The sequence below is a fragment of the Dasypus novemcinctus genome, chromosome X, assembly GCF_030445035.2.
Source record: "Dasypus novemcinctus isolate mDasNov1 chromosome X, mDasNov1.1.hap2, whole genome shotgun sequence".
In the NCBI taxonomy this organism is placed as follows: Eukaryota; Metazoa; Chordata; class Mammalia; order Cingulata; family Dasypodidae; genus Dasypus; species Dasypus novemcinctus.
In genome coordinates, this window is record NC_080704.1 from 36,202,686 (window position 1) to 36,217,877 (window position 15,192).

The window sequence follows — 15,192 nt, forward strand, 5'->3', positions numbered from 1 at the left end:
CTACTTTTCTTTTGGTGACTATTCAATAAACTATTAAAAGGGTTTGAGGGATTTGAATATCCTGCCAAGAGGATGGAAGCCTTCATGGTCACTTGCCTTTTAGGGCTGGGAGGAATGCTGATTTCCCCTCACCAATGTTATAAAGGGTAAAAGATCACCTTTAGGTCTAGCAGCAAAAACTCTCAAGAGAGTAAAGATTCTCAATTTGCAAACTGAACAAATGTTTCAGAGTGTTTAATCAATGATAAAAACTTGTGTCCGTTTATCTCAAGTGCCAGTCGGTCAGTATCTATAAAGCACAGGTACCCCTGTGGCCTTAGTTTTTTGAATAGGGATGGAAATTCTGTTTTGACTCCCATGTGGGACAGAACCCTATCCTCTAGCCAGCAACAGTCCATGTGGTGAACATGATATACCTAAATTTAATTTGTCCATGCATTGCTTTTCCAATCAATGGTCTTTCATGGAAGAGGCAGTCTGTCCTAGATGTGATTTATGATGAGGATGGCATGAAAAAAGCAGATATAAAGTACCTAGTCACTATGCCCCGCAATAGACAAGTGAGTAATTTATTATGAGTAATGTTGTCACTATTATTAAAACTTGCTCTTGTAACTCGTTTATTCATTTAGATTTCTTCATGTATATGGTAAACACCTAAGAAATTATTCTGTTATTCATTAAGCATTTCTAGCTTGATAGAAAGTACTAGATTTTATTACTACAGAAGTTATTTCTGTTGTCTGTTGTGACCCATAGTTTGGAAATTGTATATTTTTGTAGTTGCTTTCCTCTCCCAGAGCAAAGCAAATTTTCAGTTTAACTTAGCAAACAGGCACTGCTTTTAATTCCAAAACAAAACCATACATAAACAAAAACTCTAACCCAAAGAGACCCTTGATTTAGCTCTGCTCCTATGTATCTTCCCAGACACCTGAACTTAAGAAATGGAGCTCGGTGTCTTTGTCTATTAGGTGAAGTGGTTGAACCATATATATGACACCTAATACCTCCTCTATCTCTAAAGCTACTGTTTATGATTCAGCAAAGTTATATATATAAAACAAAGTTATAAAACTTTGATATAACAAAGTTTTTAAACAATTTGAGGACCCAGGCAGATATGACCAAAAAGTAAGGATTTCAGCAAACTATTTCAATGTTATAATAATGGACAGAGCTACATAACATAGATGCTTCAAAGCAAAACTCTACCTTGATTATTCCAGACGCAGCTATTTGAAAGCAAGAGATCATTTCATTTTTAATTTCTTCTCAAGACTTAATCCAGTGCTTTTCTTGTAATAAATGGATGATATTTTAATTGTTGAATGAATGAAAGTGAATCTTAGACTTGAAAAAGCATAGAATTTGGGATTTCTATCTTACTTATCTAAACCATTTTTAAATTACCCAAAGCATTTTATAAGGAAAAAAAAAAACCCATAAAATCAGACAACCTTGTATTTACCTAACATTTGAAGTTTTATATTCCCGTACTTAGATCAACTCAGTACTTTCTCATCATCTTCAGATCCTTGGACATTTAGCCCTTTAACATAGCTGATAAAATTCCTTCTTCCCATACTACATCTTTAAAAATAAACAGAGTATTTTGAAACACTTGTGTTTTGGTATACATGTGTAATTAGTACTCCATATAAAGATATGAGCATATTTCTCTTAAAGCTAAATGCTCGTTGGGATTAAATTTTCTAAATTCAGCTCTTCTTCCAAGAAATGTAAGGTCAAAATTCTAGGGAGAAACATAACAACATTGCTTTAAACTTGGCCAGCACTTTTCAGTTTATAAAATTATTTTTCTTTCATTATTTTCTTTATTTTGACAATAACCCTGAGACATAGGTAGGCACCCCATTTATAGAAAAACCGAAACAAAGATTTGGGAAGTTAAGTAACTCAAGGTCACAAAGCTAGTTTGAGGCAGAGACATATCTTCTGACATCAAGTTCAAAATCTTTTGTGCTGCACCACACTTACCCCTGCTTTACCATCCTGTGATCAAACTAACTTTAAAAATAGGACCTCAGGAACATAAATCCCCCTGTCAGCTTAAGGATGAAAGTATCCATCAGGATTCTTTTTTTTTCCCGTTCCCTTTAAACTTGTGTTAGATAGTTGATGGGACAAGTTTCTGTTTTCTGATCCCAGTTTTATTCCTTGTCACATTCCTTTCTGCCCAACATGTGCAGCAGGGTTCAACAGAAAGAGTGTTCCAAATCTTTAATCATTATAAAAAACACGGTACCTTGACCTTGTATTTTAAAGTTAAATGGAGTGGCATTATAAAAATTAAATTGGTTCTTTCTCATTTCCATAATATCCTCTAAAAAGCCTTGCCTAGCCTAGAGTGGATGTCCTATTTCTTTATCTTTCTTGATGACCTCTCATGCCTGCAAGTCAGCTCGTTTTTCTTTGCTGAAGACTGCACCCCACTGCTGCATGCACTCTAAAAGTTCCATTAAAATCTAGGGCATCATCACTCATTCTTATCTGCAGCAGGCTGCTGAACAGTGCCATACCAGCAACTGCATGCAAACTAGTCTCAAAGGACAATATTAGTTATATACATTGTCATCCCGTAAGGAGAAGAATTCCACCCGGATCCTACCTTATCTCACAGAACACATCTAGCCTTTCAAACTGGGCTCCCAGAGCCAGTGCCACGAAAGGGTGTCTTGCAACAGCAAGCATTACTTAAAAAGCAATTTACCAGCAAGAAATTAGCTTTTTATGGGACACCCTTTATTAAACTCAGTGTGAGATGAGCTAGCATCCTGAATTTCCCCTCACACCCACTGAGACCACACAGACCAAAAGCAGCTTCATTTTAAATACTGTACTATAAAAAAAGTTATATGTATTCCTCCTCTGGTCTTGATGAATTCTTTCTTGGGATGGATGTGTTATTAGGATAATGAGGACTGAATGTTGAACAACAGGCTAGGATTTGTCACTGCTCTTGTTGTCCTGAAACGTGAAGAAACATCCATAGCGCTTATTGAATGAGACATTCTCTAAGCACTGGGAATTGCTCCTCTGTTGGGGAAGATTGATGAAAGAGCTGGGTATAGCTTAAGAAATAAGGAATATTAACACCCTTACTTTTTATAATATCAAACATGACTGTGCTAAACTAATAACAGGCTATTTCTGTGGGTAAAGATCAAGAATAAATAGGATAATGACAATGTCAAATATCATTATTGTCAAACTTTGTGACTAATTTCTCCATTTTATATAATAATATGTAATACCATCGTCAAATGGTATTGAGTAAAATACCCATATACATGATACTTTTCTAACCAGCATTATACTCCCTGTCTCTTTTAATGAAATGGTGGGTTGGTTGTGTCAGACTCAGAAATATTCTGAAGACATTAATTTGTTAAGTCTTCCAATAAACAGGCAGTGGGGGTTAGATTTTCAGTGAAGGCACAGGAGTCCCAGGATAATTTTCCTGAGATAATAAGCTCAATTCTGAAAAATTTTAATTTAAAGACTGCTGGGTACAATTCTACCATATCTCTAAACATGTATTTGGAATCAACTGAGATATTTTCTGAGGATTTTGTTTCCATGATTATTTCCTAGAGCTGTCAGTATGGTACTAGCAACATAAATTTTGCTGAAAATGATTACTCTTCAAATAGTTATTAAATAGCATAGAGGACAAAAGAGTAATAAAATAAATGGTGGAAATTAAGAGGTGTGTTGTTTCAGTTACAAAATCTATTTTGCATCCAAGGCTAAGAGCAAAAATGAACACCAAAACTAAATGTCAGATTTGTAGTATTAATCAAGCAAATAAATGTTTCATAGAGCCCTTTATTTAAGAGCTCATGGTGAAACTTTCTATTAACCCAGAACCATGAATGTTCCATGCACTAATTCATCTTAAGTCTTTATTACTAAGTTTTCCAGAATTGTGAAGGGGAGAATGGTTGCTATTATCCTAAATTGTCATATGTACAAAAAATTTATATTCAGCATCCATCCGACTCCCAGATGTACATGCACTTTTAACAAAGGATGCCAAAATCTGATGGTATTTAGGTCCAAAGACTGAGGCACAGTGAAGGCTTCAGGCTTAAGACATGGCAGCTCTGAGTAGGAAGAAACAGCTTTTTAAGTCAATGAAATGATCCACTTTCCATTGAGTCTCTAATCACCCATTATAGGTGACAGTACCATTTTGCCCTTGACATTTTAACATCGTGAAACACAATGGGCTTTTAAAAACTCTTATATAAATTTTACCACATTTTTTTTAAAAAAGAAGAGTAAAAAAAGAGCTGGATCAAGGACCTAGAATAGGGGATGCTCTCTGGATGAGAGAATTTTAAAAATGCCTTGGCCAAGTCACTTCCATCTTTGCGAAGTGGGAATATTGAAATAGCCTCTTAGGGGTTATTGAGATTAAATGTGCTAATGTGTGTAAAATCTTCTTTTTGAAATTGTATAATCACAAACTCTTTTTTTATTATTAGAGAAGTTTTATGTTTACAGAGAAAAACACACAGAAAATAGAGAGCTCCCATATAACCCCCCTTATTAATATCTTGTGGTACATTATTACAATTGATGAAAGACTATTTCTATAACTATAATTGCACTATTAACTATTGTCCATGGTTTACATTAAAGTTCATTGTTTGTGTTGTACAATCTTAGGGCTTTTTTTTCCTTCATTTTTATTCTAGTAACACATATACAACATAAAATTCCCGCTTTAACTACCTTCAAATATATCATTCCGCGCCGTTAGTTACATTCACAATATTGTGCTACCATCACCAACATATATTACCCAAACTTTTCCATCATCCCAAATAGAAACTGTACAACTTAAGCATTAACTTCCCTTTCCCTATCTCTACCCCAGCCCTAAGTAACCAGTAATCCAGTGTAGGACTCTATATATTTGCTTATTATAATTTCATAACAGTGAGATCATACAATATTTGTCTTTTTAACAGGTTTTCAAAAGAAGAACAAAATCCCTCAATAAGAGTCATTAAGCACTCTGATTGATAAAAATGGAGTCTATCAGTTAGTTAAAAAAAAAAAAGAAAACAATTGAAGATGTTTCATTTACCTGTTGTCTAATAAAAGGGTGATATTTTGATACATATCAAATACCTGAAAGTCAAAGTTTGGCTGCTGTTATTGGGAGTCTCTGGCAAACAAATAGCTCTCCTAGTCTATGGCCTTTAAAGTATTCTCCGTTACATTCAATGCCATTTTTTTTTGATAGCACACAATGTCATTATAATTTGTTTTTCTTTTATGAGACACAAGGCAAGGAAGCCATATGCATCTTTAAAGTACATATGTTTTAAAATACATATAAATGTTCTTTTATAATTCCTTCCTTATTGAATTACAGTGATTTTGTTGACTAGTCAATTTAAATTAGTTTATTATTCTCTAGAGAAACTTGACAGAAATTAATCTTTTTCTTTGGGAGAAACAAGGGCACGAGTCTGTGTCTGAAAGGGTTAATGTAATTAAAGCAGTTTTAAAGTCTTAATCTCAGATGATAATTGATTCATTTGAAGAACTCAGTTTAATATATTAAGTATCCTTAGAGTTCTTCGAAAGAACTTGCCACAGAGTTCCAGAATATTATAATCGTTATTAATCGTTGTATTTTAAAGTTCACACCAGATAAGCTTCCAAGAAAAATGACCCAAATTTATTTGAAAGGTCACAGAAATTTATTTTACTTATCCACCCCTTGGCAATAAAAAGAGAGAAGCTCTGATAAAATACAGCTAAACTGTATAGCTAATTTGATCTATTAAAAATGACCCACTGGATTTAGAATCAGAGGGCTGATCTCCTGTTCTTATTTGGTCACATATTAATGGCGTGATATTTACCATTTTATGTAATGTTTGTATGCCTGAATTGCTCAGCTGTAAAATGGGCACAGTAATAACATTAGCTTTAGCTTAATTAGGGCAAAGAAGTTTTCCTTTCTGTTTTTTCAGTCAGTGCTCTCGTCCCAGTACCCAGAAATGTGCCTAGCACATAGCTGCTGCTCAAAAAAGATTTCTTGAATAAATGAATGAATGTTGTGAGAATTAGGTGAAATGAATCATATATATTTGAATACTGTATCTGTATCTATTGAATATTATATCCATATATTGTAGCTGTATGGTGGAAATACTCTATAATGCTGCACTACTGCTCTTTCCTTTCCTACTCCACATTCAGTGACATCACATTGGAAGCTTGAAATTGACTATGTTGGGAGTATTTACACCATAGAAATTGGCAAATGCTACCAATCAAGCCCTTTCTCCCCCAAGAGCCAGTTCGTAAACATTTACTGATATACCACTGTTCTAGACCCATGTTTTCTGGTCTCTGCTTACATTGATCTTTTCTATGTCCTCTTCAACTTTTGCTCAAGTTATACAGAAATACTTGCAGTCACCCAAACAATCCAGGCTCTCTGGGCCACTTCAACCCCACCACCATGGCTTGAAATAGTTCCCTTCCATATATACACTTCATCCCTCAGCTGAATTTAACTCAATCTATGGCTCTCTCTTTGAAAACAGTCTCTGACTCCTCCAAATTAAACTTGGATGCCTCTTTCACGTGCTCAGTTCTTACTCAGAGGTTATCATCACAACAGCACTTACCTCAATATACTATAATTACTTGCTTCCTTGTTTCCCTCCCCTAAGAGCTCTTTTGACAACAGGAACTGTCTTATTCACAGTAATAGTCTCTGTACCTTGTTCCTACAGGCAGTACTCAATGAATGATTGTTCTATGAACAACTAAATAAATCCGATCAGTTTTGTATAATGCTAGCAATACAGGAAAGTTAAGGCTTATTATAAGTCCAAGAAATAGAGTGACTAGGACATAACCACTATTACACAGGCACATTTTGCTTGACAAAATTTTCTGTATATTAGGGGATTCCATTACACTCATCTATACAATCAGTCCTAATGCTGCTGGCAGTTTTGTAGAAATTTACAATGAAGCTCATTGGCCTAAAACAAATAGCTGGTGACTGTGACATATCAAGTCAATATTAATTCCTGCCTGGTATTTTTGTTGTGACTACATGACAACGACATCTGAAATCATCTCTGTTTGATCTGAAAATATTATTCATAGGACAGCCGCCTACAGGGCCAGTCAGAATGGCTCATTAAGCAAACACATTTCTTTGTGCATGAAGCATTCCAGAGAAAAGCTATATTATTCCTCCTTTTCCCTCTTGCCTCACACAGCTCAGATGTTGTACCAGTCATTGCCTATTTCCCCTCAGATACATTTCATGTTCGTCTATAAACCACATTTCCCAAACTCATTTACCAAGTAACTTCTGGATGGATTCAGCCAATGTGAAGCACTAGTGGGAGATTAAACTGTGGGAAAAAGGGAAAAGCCAGGGTATTTCTTCTACATGTTGTTCTCTAGGGCATTTTCTGACACTGCCTGCATTTCCTTTGGGGTTCCAGCTTCCTATTAGATACTCCAAGACTTTGGGGTTCTGGCTCCTGCCAGTCAGTCCCACCTGATACTAGGAGTTTCTGAGATCTGATAACATTACTTCCTATTTATCCCTTCCAGCCCTAGAGGTGGGAGCAGCTTCCTGCTATTGCTAATCTCTAGGCTGTTTTATAATTTCCGATTTGGTTTACTAAGTCTTCCATCAACTACGTAACTAATTGCCTATATTAAACTTCCTCTCTTGGAACTATTTAGAGAAGTTTTCTTCTTTATTGTTATTATTACTATTAATTTTTATCTGGATCCATTTTTTTTTCTTCATGGCACTACTGTCTCTTAGATGCTGAAAAACAAAATCTAAAGATTCTAATCATCTTTGGCTTCTTATTTCACCTTGCCCTCAAATCTAATGAGTTGCCCAGTTCCACACACACCCACTTCCATTATCTTTTATCTTTTCCAGTCCCATTCCTCAGATAGTCATGTAAACTATCATAGCCTCTGTCCTCAAGTATTGTAAAATCCGGCTGATTGGACCTTCTAACTTCAACCTCTTTCTCTTCTTTTTCACCAAGAAAAGGGTCGACCTGAGCGTACTGATCCAGTTTGAACAGCTAGAAGGCTGGAAGGATTATCATAAGGTTTCAGATGAAATAGTAAGGAGAATCTCATATGAATTCAATAACTGCAATGGTCATAGGTCTGGACATCACACAGATTGGACCTGGAGGTGGCTCTGGATTCCAGGTATCAGTAGGGATCTTACCTGAAAGAGTTCAGAAAATTACACTGCAATTCTATTCCATTATTGTGCCACAGCTACCCTCTCAGTGTCCGCTCCTATCTTTTTTCAACAGCTTATTCGGTTTTGGCACCCTCATAATTTTGATTTGTACATAGCTTTCATGGCTACAACTCTGCCATGAGATTGAAGTTGTATATTAGGGCTTCTCATTGCCAAATACAAGAGAGAGAAATCTGATTGGTCAGCTTATCTTTTGAAATCGAGCTTATCTTTTGATACCAGTCACGGGGTGGGCAGAATTGAATGGTACCTGAAGCAATCCTTTTAACAGGGAGTGGGGGCAGGAAAGTTTTCTTAGAGATAGAATGACCATTACATTTACCGTACAAACCAGGACACTTTAGAGAGTTAAAAGGGGCCCAATAAATAATGACACAAGGAAAACAAGCATAAATCGAGATTGCCCCCCAGGCAGGCAGGCATCATAAATTGAGTCAATTTCCCATTGGCTGGTTACTCTCCTGCTATTCTTGTTCATATTCTGAGTATCCTTTTCTCCATGTGGAAAGCCACTCATTCATTTTTCCTCAAAATCAGCATTACCAAATCTAATTGATACTTAAGTATGTGTTCAAATTTCTCTTTCTCCATGAAGCCTTTCTTGATTTATCCGGCAGAGAATTAATCTCTCTTTTTCTAATCTTAAATTACATTTAAACTGTAAATTCTAGGACCTTTATTTGTTTTCTATCTACATTATAATTAGTGATGTATATGTCTTATCTAAGAGGTATACGCTCTTAGAGGACATGAGCCCTATTTAATACATTTTATATTAACCACATTGTGTAGCTTGTACGCTGCTCATATGTGGTGGTCAATGAAGAATCATTAAAAGAATGACTGCTGAGATTTCTGAAAACATCACTGTTGGTATTGTCTCAAGCCTGTCCAATTAGTCTGGATCCTAATGCCTATGAAAGGCAGAAAAAATAAGGCATACTTAAGTTAGAATAGTGTTGAGATAACCAGAAAAAAAGATGATAGGAAATCATCATATTTACATGGCCTTAAGAAGATTTAACTGGAAACATTTCATTTCCAAAGAGATAGATAAGAAACCTTATAGAATTGAAAAAAAAAATCAGTATTTTCTTTCAAAAATATTTGTTTAGAACATACACAATTTATTCCACCAAATATCTACTTTGGATAGTCTCTTGGTTTCTATATTATATCTCATAAAATTATTTACAAGTTCAATTATTTATTTATTATTTTTTTAAAAATTTATTTCTCTCCTCTTCCCCTCTGGCCATTGTTGGCTCTCATATTCATTCACTGTGTGTTCTTCTGTGTCTGCTTGCATTCTCATCAGGTGGCATGGAAATCTGTGTCTCCTTTGTTGTGTCAGTCTTGCTGCATCAGCTCTCTGTGTGTGCAGCATCACTCCTGGGTAGGCTGCACTTTTCTGCGGGGCAGCTCTCCTTGAGGAGCGCACTCCTTGTGCATGGGGCTCCCCTATGCGGGGGACACCCCTGTGTGGCATGGCACTCCTTGTGCGTGTCAGCACTGCACATGGGCCAGCTCACCACATGGGCCAGGAGGTCTTGGGTTTGAACCCTAGACCTCCTATATGGTAAGCAGATGCTCTATCAGTTGAGCCACATAAGCTTCCCACAAGGTCAACTTAATATATATGGAAATCATTGTCCCTATTGGTCTCAGTATTTTTCAAAGTGCTTCATTCCTAATGGAAAGTTCTGATATTTTAGAGAACATTTTAATTATTGTAAAAAATATATTAAAAAGCAGTTGAATAGTAAACTTGCATTTATATTTAATGGAGATTTATTTCTCTTCCACATTTGCCACTGGATTTCATCATGTTATATAGATTCACTAAAAATAAAGTTTCAGAGAAGTAGATGTGGCTCAAGCAATTGGGCTCCTGTCTACCATATAGAAGGTCCAGGAGGTTCAATACCCAGGGCCTCCTGGTGAAGGCAATCTGGCCCGTGCAGCAAGCTGGCCTACATGGAGTGCTGGCCCATGCGGAGAGCTGGTGCAGCAACATAATCCAACAAAAAGAGACACAAGGGGGATATAATAAGAGACACAGCAGACCAGGAACTGAGGTGGTACAAGAGAATGATTGCCTCTCTCCCATTCCGGAAGACACTGGGATTGGTTCCGGAGCCACCTAATGGGACTACAAGCAGACATAGAAGAATACATAGCAAATGGACACAAAGAGCAGACAATAGAGGGAGGGGAGAGAAATAAAAAAATTAAAATCTTAAAAAAAAGTTTCACCTTATTTTCCTGTATAGTTCACATAGCACTCATTTCCCTTAACAGAATATATTAATTTATCTATTACTTTTGGAGATACATAGGATACCTATTAGATTTTAATTTTGTTTAGTAATTTCAAGATAACTATATATATATATATCCAGAAATCTGAGTATTCAAAATTGACCACCAGGGTCTCCTCCTAAGTATGTATGTTAAGGCACGTATGGCCATTTCAGCACCACTATCAGAGATTCATTTAAATCCCAGAAATGTGCCCTTTTTAGGTGCCACAACTAACCCCTTAGGCAAGCTGCTTAACCTCTCTATGGCAGAGTTTGCTCGTCTGCTAAACAAGGATGGATCCTCACCTTCTAGCTCCCCAGGCTGGTGTGATATTAGCCAGTCAAAACATGACAAAAAAAGCATACATTGCTTGCTAAGTTGGACAATGAGGATGACTTATCTCAGGGATTCCAAGATAGCAACAGTTTATGAAGGCCAGAAGGAATTAAATTTCTTGCAGGAGGTAGAGTTTGAGTTTGCCCATAAAGCAGTGGTTCTGATACTCACTGCATATTAAAATCACCCTGTGAGGATGGGGGCAGGCTTTTAAAACCTGCCAGGCCCTGGCTTCCCCACAGAACACCAGAGCCTCAGGGGATTGGTTCCAGTCATAAGTGCATATTTAAAGAGCTCCCCCAGTGATCCCATTGTGAAGTGCAGCCAGTTAGGGAACTAAGCCTGCACTAAAGGGTGAGAAGGCTCTGCTTAGGTGAAGAAAGCGCAAGCAAGATCGTTTTGGGGAAGATACCACCTCCAGGAATGGAGGTCCATGGAATGATATCCTGCACTTTTATAGTGTGCAGTCCAATTGGCAGCACATCGAAGGGTCAGGAGACAAGGTGGGGAGTATTAACAAAAATGTTTGAAAAGATTCTAGTGGGGCCAGATGACAGAGAGCTCTGGAAATGAGGAAGAAAAGTTTATATCCACTTATTAGAAAGGCAAATGTTAAACATGTCATATTAGTAATGATTCTTCTTGTTATTACTACTATGCTTCCTTGAAATAACTCAAATAAGAACACTGAGGGTGAAATCAGAGCACACAGCCAGACTATTTGACTCACACTTTCCTTCTGTGGGTGTGGTGGTTCATATCACTGGCTAAAGTCTTTACAAACCCTCAAGCTTTAAATCTAGGTCAGTATTTCTCAACCTTGGCTACACCCTGGAATCACTTATTGAATTTGAAAAAACATACTGGTGCCTCGGTCCCACCTCCAAAGATTCTGATTTAATTGGTCTGGTGTATGTGACCTGGCCATGGAGTTGGTTTACAAATCTCCCTAGGTGAGTAGAATGTGCCATCAAGGTTGAGAGCCTATGGTCCCATCAGGGCAGTCTCAGATTTTGACATGAATAACAATCCCCTGGAGATCTTGTTAAAGCACAGTTTCCTTGGCCCCAATTTAGTAGGCTTGGGGTGGGGCCTAAGGATATGAATTTCTAACAAGCTATGGTGATGCCGTTGATGTTGGTCCAAGTCTCCTATGTGAACTAACAGTCCTCTAGTTCAGTAGCTCTGACACTTGAGCATGCATCAGAGTCACCAGGACAGTTGGTCAAAGAACAGCTTTCTGGGCCCCACCCCCAAGGTTTCTGATTCAGTGGGTTTCAGGTAGAGTTTATGCAGTTCTAGCAAGTTCCAGGGTGATTTGGGGTACTGTGGTTTGGGGATCTTGTTTTGAGGAGCACTGCTCGAGATTCAAAGTAATGACTATTTATTTTAAACTCCCCTTTAATTCATTTTTGGATTTTAAGGCATCTTCACCTCTAAGCACCTTACTAGGGCAGCTTACATTAGTGATCTTGGATTAGAGAAACAGGTACATACGGCTCAAGGCATAAATACTCTGTCTACTTGGATGCACAGCTGTCTCACACCCAGAAACCATCTGACAGCATTCACCATCTTGATGGATTGTGTTTTGTCTGTTCTGCTCCTTACCTAATGACTCCTTTATTTAACTAATGACTGTAATTTTCATTAGATGTTGATGGAACATTAAGATTTTGTTTTGGAACCTGGCAAAACCTAGTGGTGGCAGGACGTCAGTTGGTGAGCATTACCTAGACGGTGACACCCAACCCTCCAGCTGGCCTGAGCAGCAGGTGCTGGTGCTCTTAGTAATGCTGGCATAAGGAGGCAATGATACTTCTGGCCATTACAGATACTCTGTGATTTAATTCATGAATTCCATAAGTTTAGAGATCCATTAAATGACCTTCTGTTAAACAACCTGAGGTAATGAAATTTTAGACAGTGGAAAGCACTTTTGTGATCTTAATGGAAGGCATTAACTCAAGGACCTGGGGATTCTACCATGGTCTCTTGCCTAAAATGTCCTTGCACTTGTTATATTCTGGAAGCCCCTCCATCTTCCTCCGGCTTCTGGTTCACCCCTACTGATCCATTTTCAGATACAGATCAAGATGTTACAGACTGCATGAGGTCTCCCCCAACTCAAAGTGCCCACCTCCATGCTGCCTAGTTCCTGGTGTCTATTTTTATTAGAGCTCTGATGACACTGTATGAGAGCCAGGTGGCACCCACCTCCACTCAGACAAGCACTGAGGACAATGGCGGGGTCTAGTTCATCTCTGTCTCTCCAGCCTTTCAAGCAGTGCCTGGCAGTGCCTAACTTCCACAAGAAGTTATCTGCAGCACCCATCACCACTCTCTGCCATATTGAGGACATTTCTTAGATGTTTCCAGATCCCTCTTTACTTCTCCCAAATGCAGAGTTTATGCCTCTGACTTTGAGGGATCTTCTTGTGGGTCTGAGTGCCAACCCTGACCATAAGCACTACAAGGATCTATTTTGCTCACAGTTCTATCATCAGCATTTTTTATAGTGTATGGCACATGTAGGTGCCCAGTAAATATCTGCCAAAATCAAACAAATATTTCTAAAATGGGCTGTTAAATGAGATTATTAATAATATGCTACTTTTCTAAAGTTCAAATGCCAACTGTGTGGTTGAGTAACTGTGATGGTTAATTTTTTGTCTCAACTTGGCTAGGTTATGGTGCCCAGGTGTTTGATCAAATATTGGCCTAGATGTTGCTGCGGAGGTGTTTTGTAGATGTGATTAGCAGCTACAATCAGTTAACTTTAAGAAAATGAGATTGCCTCAGTCACGTGGACGAGCCTCATCTCAGTTGGAGGCCTTAAGAGCAAAGAACTGAAGGTTCCAGAGAGAAGAAGAAATTTCACCTCAAGACTACACCATACACTTTTCTCCAGGTTTCCATTCTGCTGCCCCCACTTCCTATGGATTTTGGACTAAAAACTGCAAAATACCTCTTATGGAAAGTTCCAGCCTCTGGCCTTCCCTACATATGTTGATTTTGCCAGCCACCATAATTGACAACTGCATGAACCAATTCCTTAAAATAAGTGATATATATATGTATATATACATATGTATATATGCATATGCTCTCTGGAAAATATTGAATGATACAGAAATGTTCATTCTTAAATAGGAAAAAAAAATCAACATTCCAAAAGGTAATATTTAATAATATATCCTGGCTATATATTGCAATGTTTAGAGTCACTCTGGCATTTTTCAAGGGTATGGAAAAGCACCTGGGACTTACTCATAAACAAGACAGATATGGAACAGTACAGATAGGGGCTCAGGAACAGATTCAGGTAACTTGCATGATTTTAGGCAAGATGTACCTCTGTGGGCCTCTATTTCTTTGCTTCTGAAATGAGAGGCTGGAGTACATGATATAAAAAATTTTTTTCAGGTTACTTAAACTTTCTATTCATCAGTGTCCTCACATGTTACTTGAAGATAATAATATTAACTGTCTTTCATGGCTGGTATGATGATTAAATGTGAAAAGACATATATGGCATTTGGAGCAGTGCCTGCCACATAATAAGCACTCAATAAAGCTTCTGGTGCTACTACTGCTACTGCCACCATGATTATTATTGTTACTGTTGTCATTGTTATTGTTATTATTGTCATCCTAAATCCAATCTCCATTTCTGACCTTCTACAATTCTACTATAAGCAAATTAACTTTTGTAGTTAAAACACTAAAAGGAGTAACAAAATAGCAATGGCAATATAAAAGAGCAGTTTGCAGGGTATCCATTTATTCAGCAACTATGTACTGAGTTTTTAGAAGTGTTCTGAGGCTGGGTATACAGCAGTGAGTGAGACCTGGCCCCTGCTCTATTGCATTAACAATAAAAAATAAAAAGAGTATACCGTGTTAGGCAGAGCTAAGTGCAGAAAAGAAAATAATACCAGTAGGAGGATAGAAAAATAAGGATGGGAAGAAGGGCGAGGGGACTGTAACCTAGTCATGGCATCCAGAAACTATTCTTAGAATACGAGATCAATTATCCTTTTACTTTTTAATAGGAGAAGAGCAAAATCTTTCCGAAAAATCATTTATAAAAAAGAGTCCAGAGAATTTACATAAAGGGTCCTACAGGTTCTGGGATACAAGGAGGATCAAGGTCATGAAGAAACAAAGAAGTGGCACACACTGTACCTACTGTGAAGGAAGCAGCTAGTGACCCATGACCTTGAGCCCATAGT

At 37.6% G+C, this 15,192-nt stretch overlaps 1 protein-coding gene across 3 annotated transcripts in view; it reads right to left on the reverse strand.

Annotated features, from left to right (window-relative positions):
- DMD (dystrophin) overlaps nt 1-15,192 on the reverse strand; it is a 2,676,723-nt gene that overhangs the window by 924,077 nt on the left and 1,737,454 nt on the right. The gene's annotated exons all lie outside the window — the stretch shown is intronic.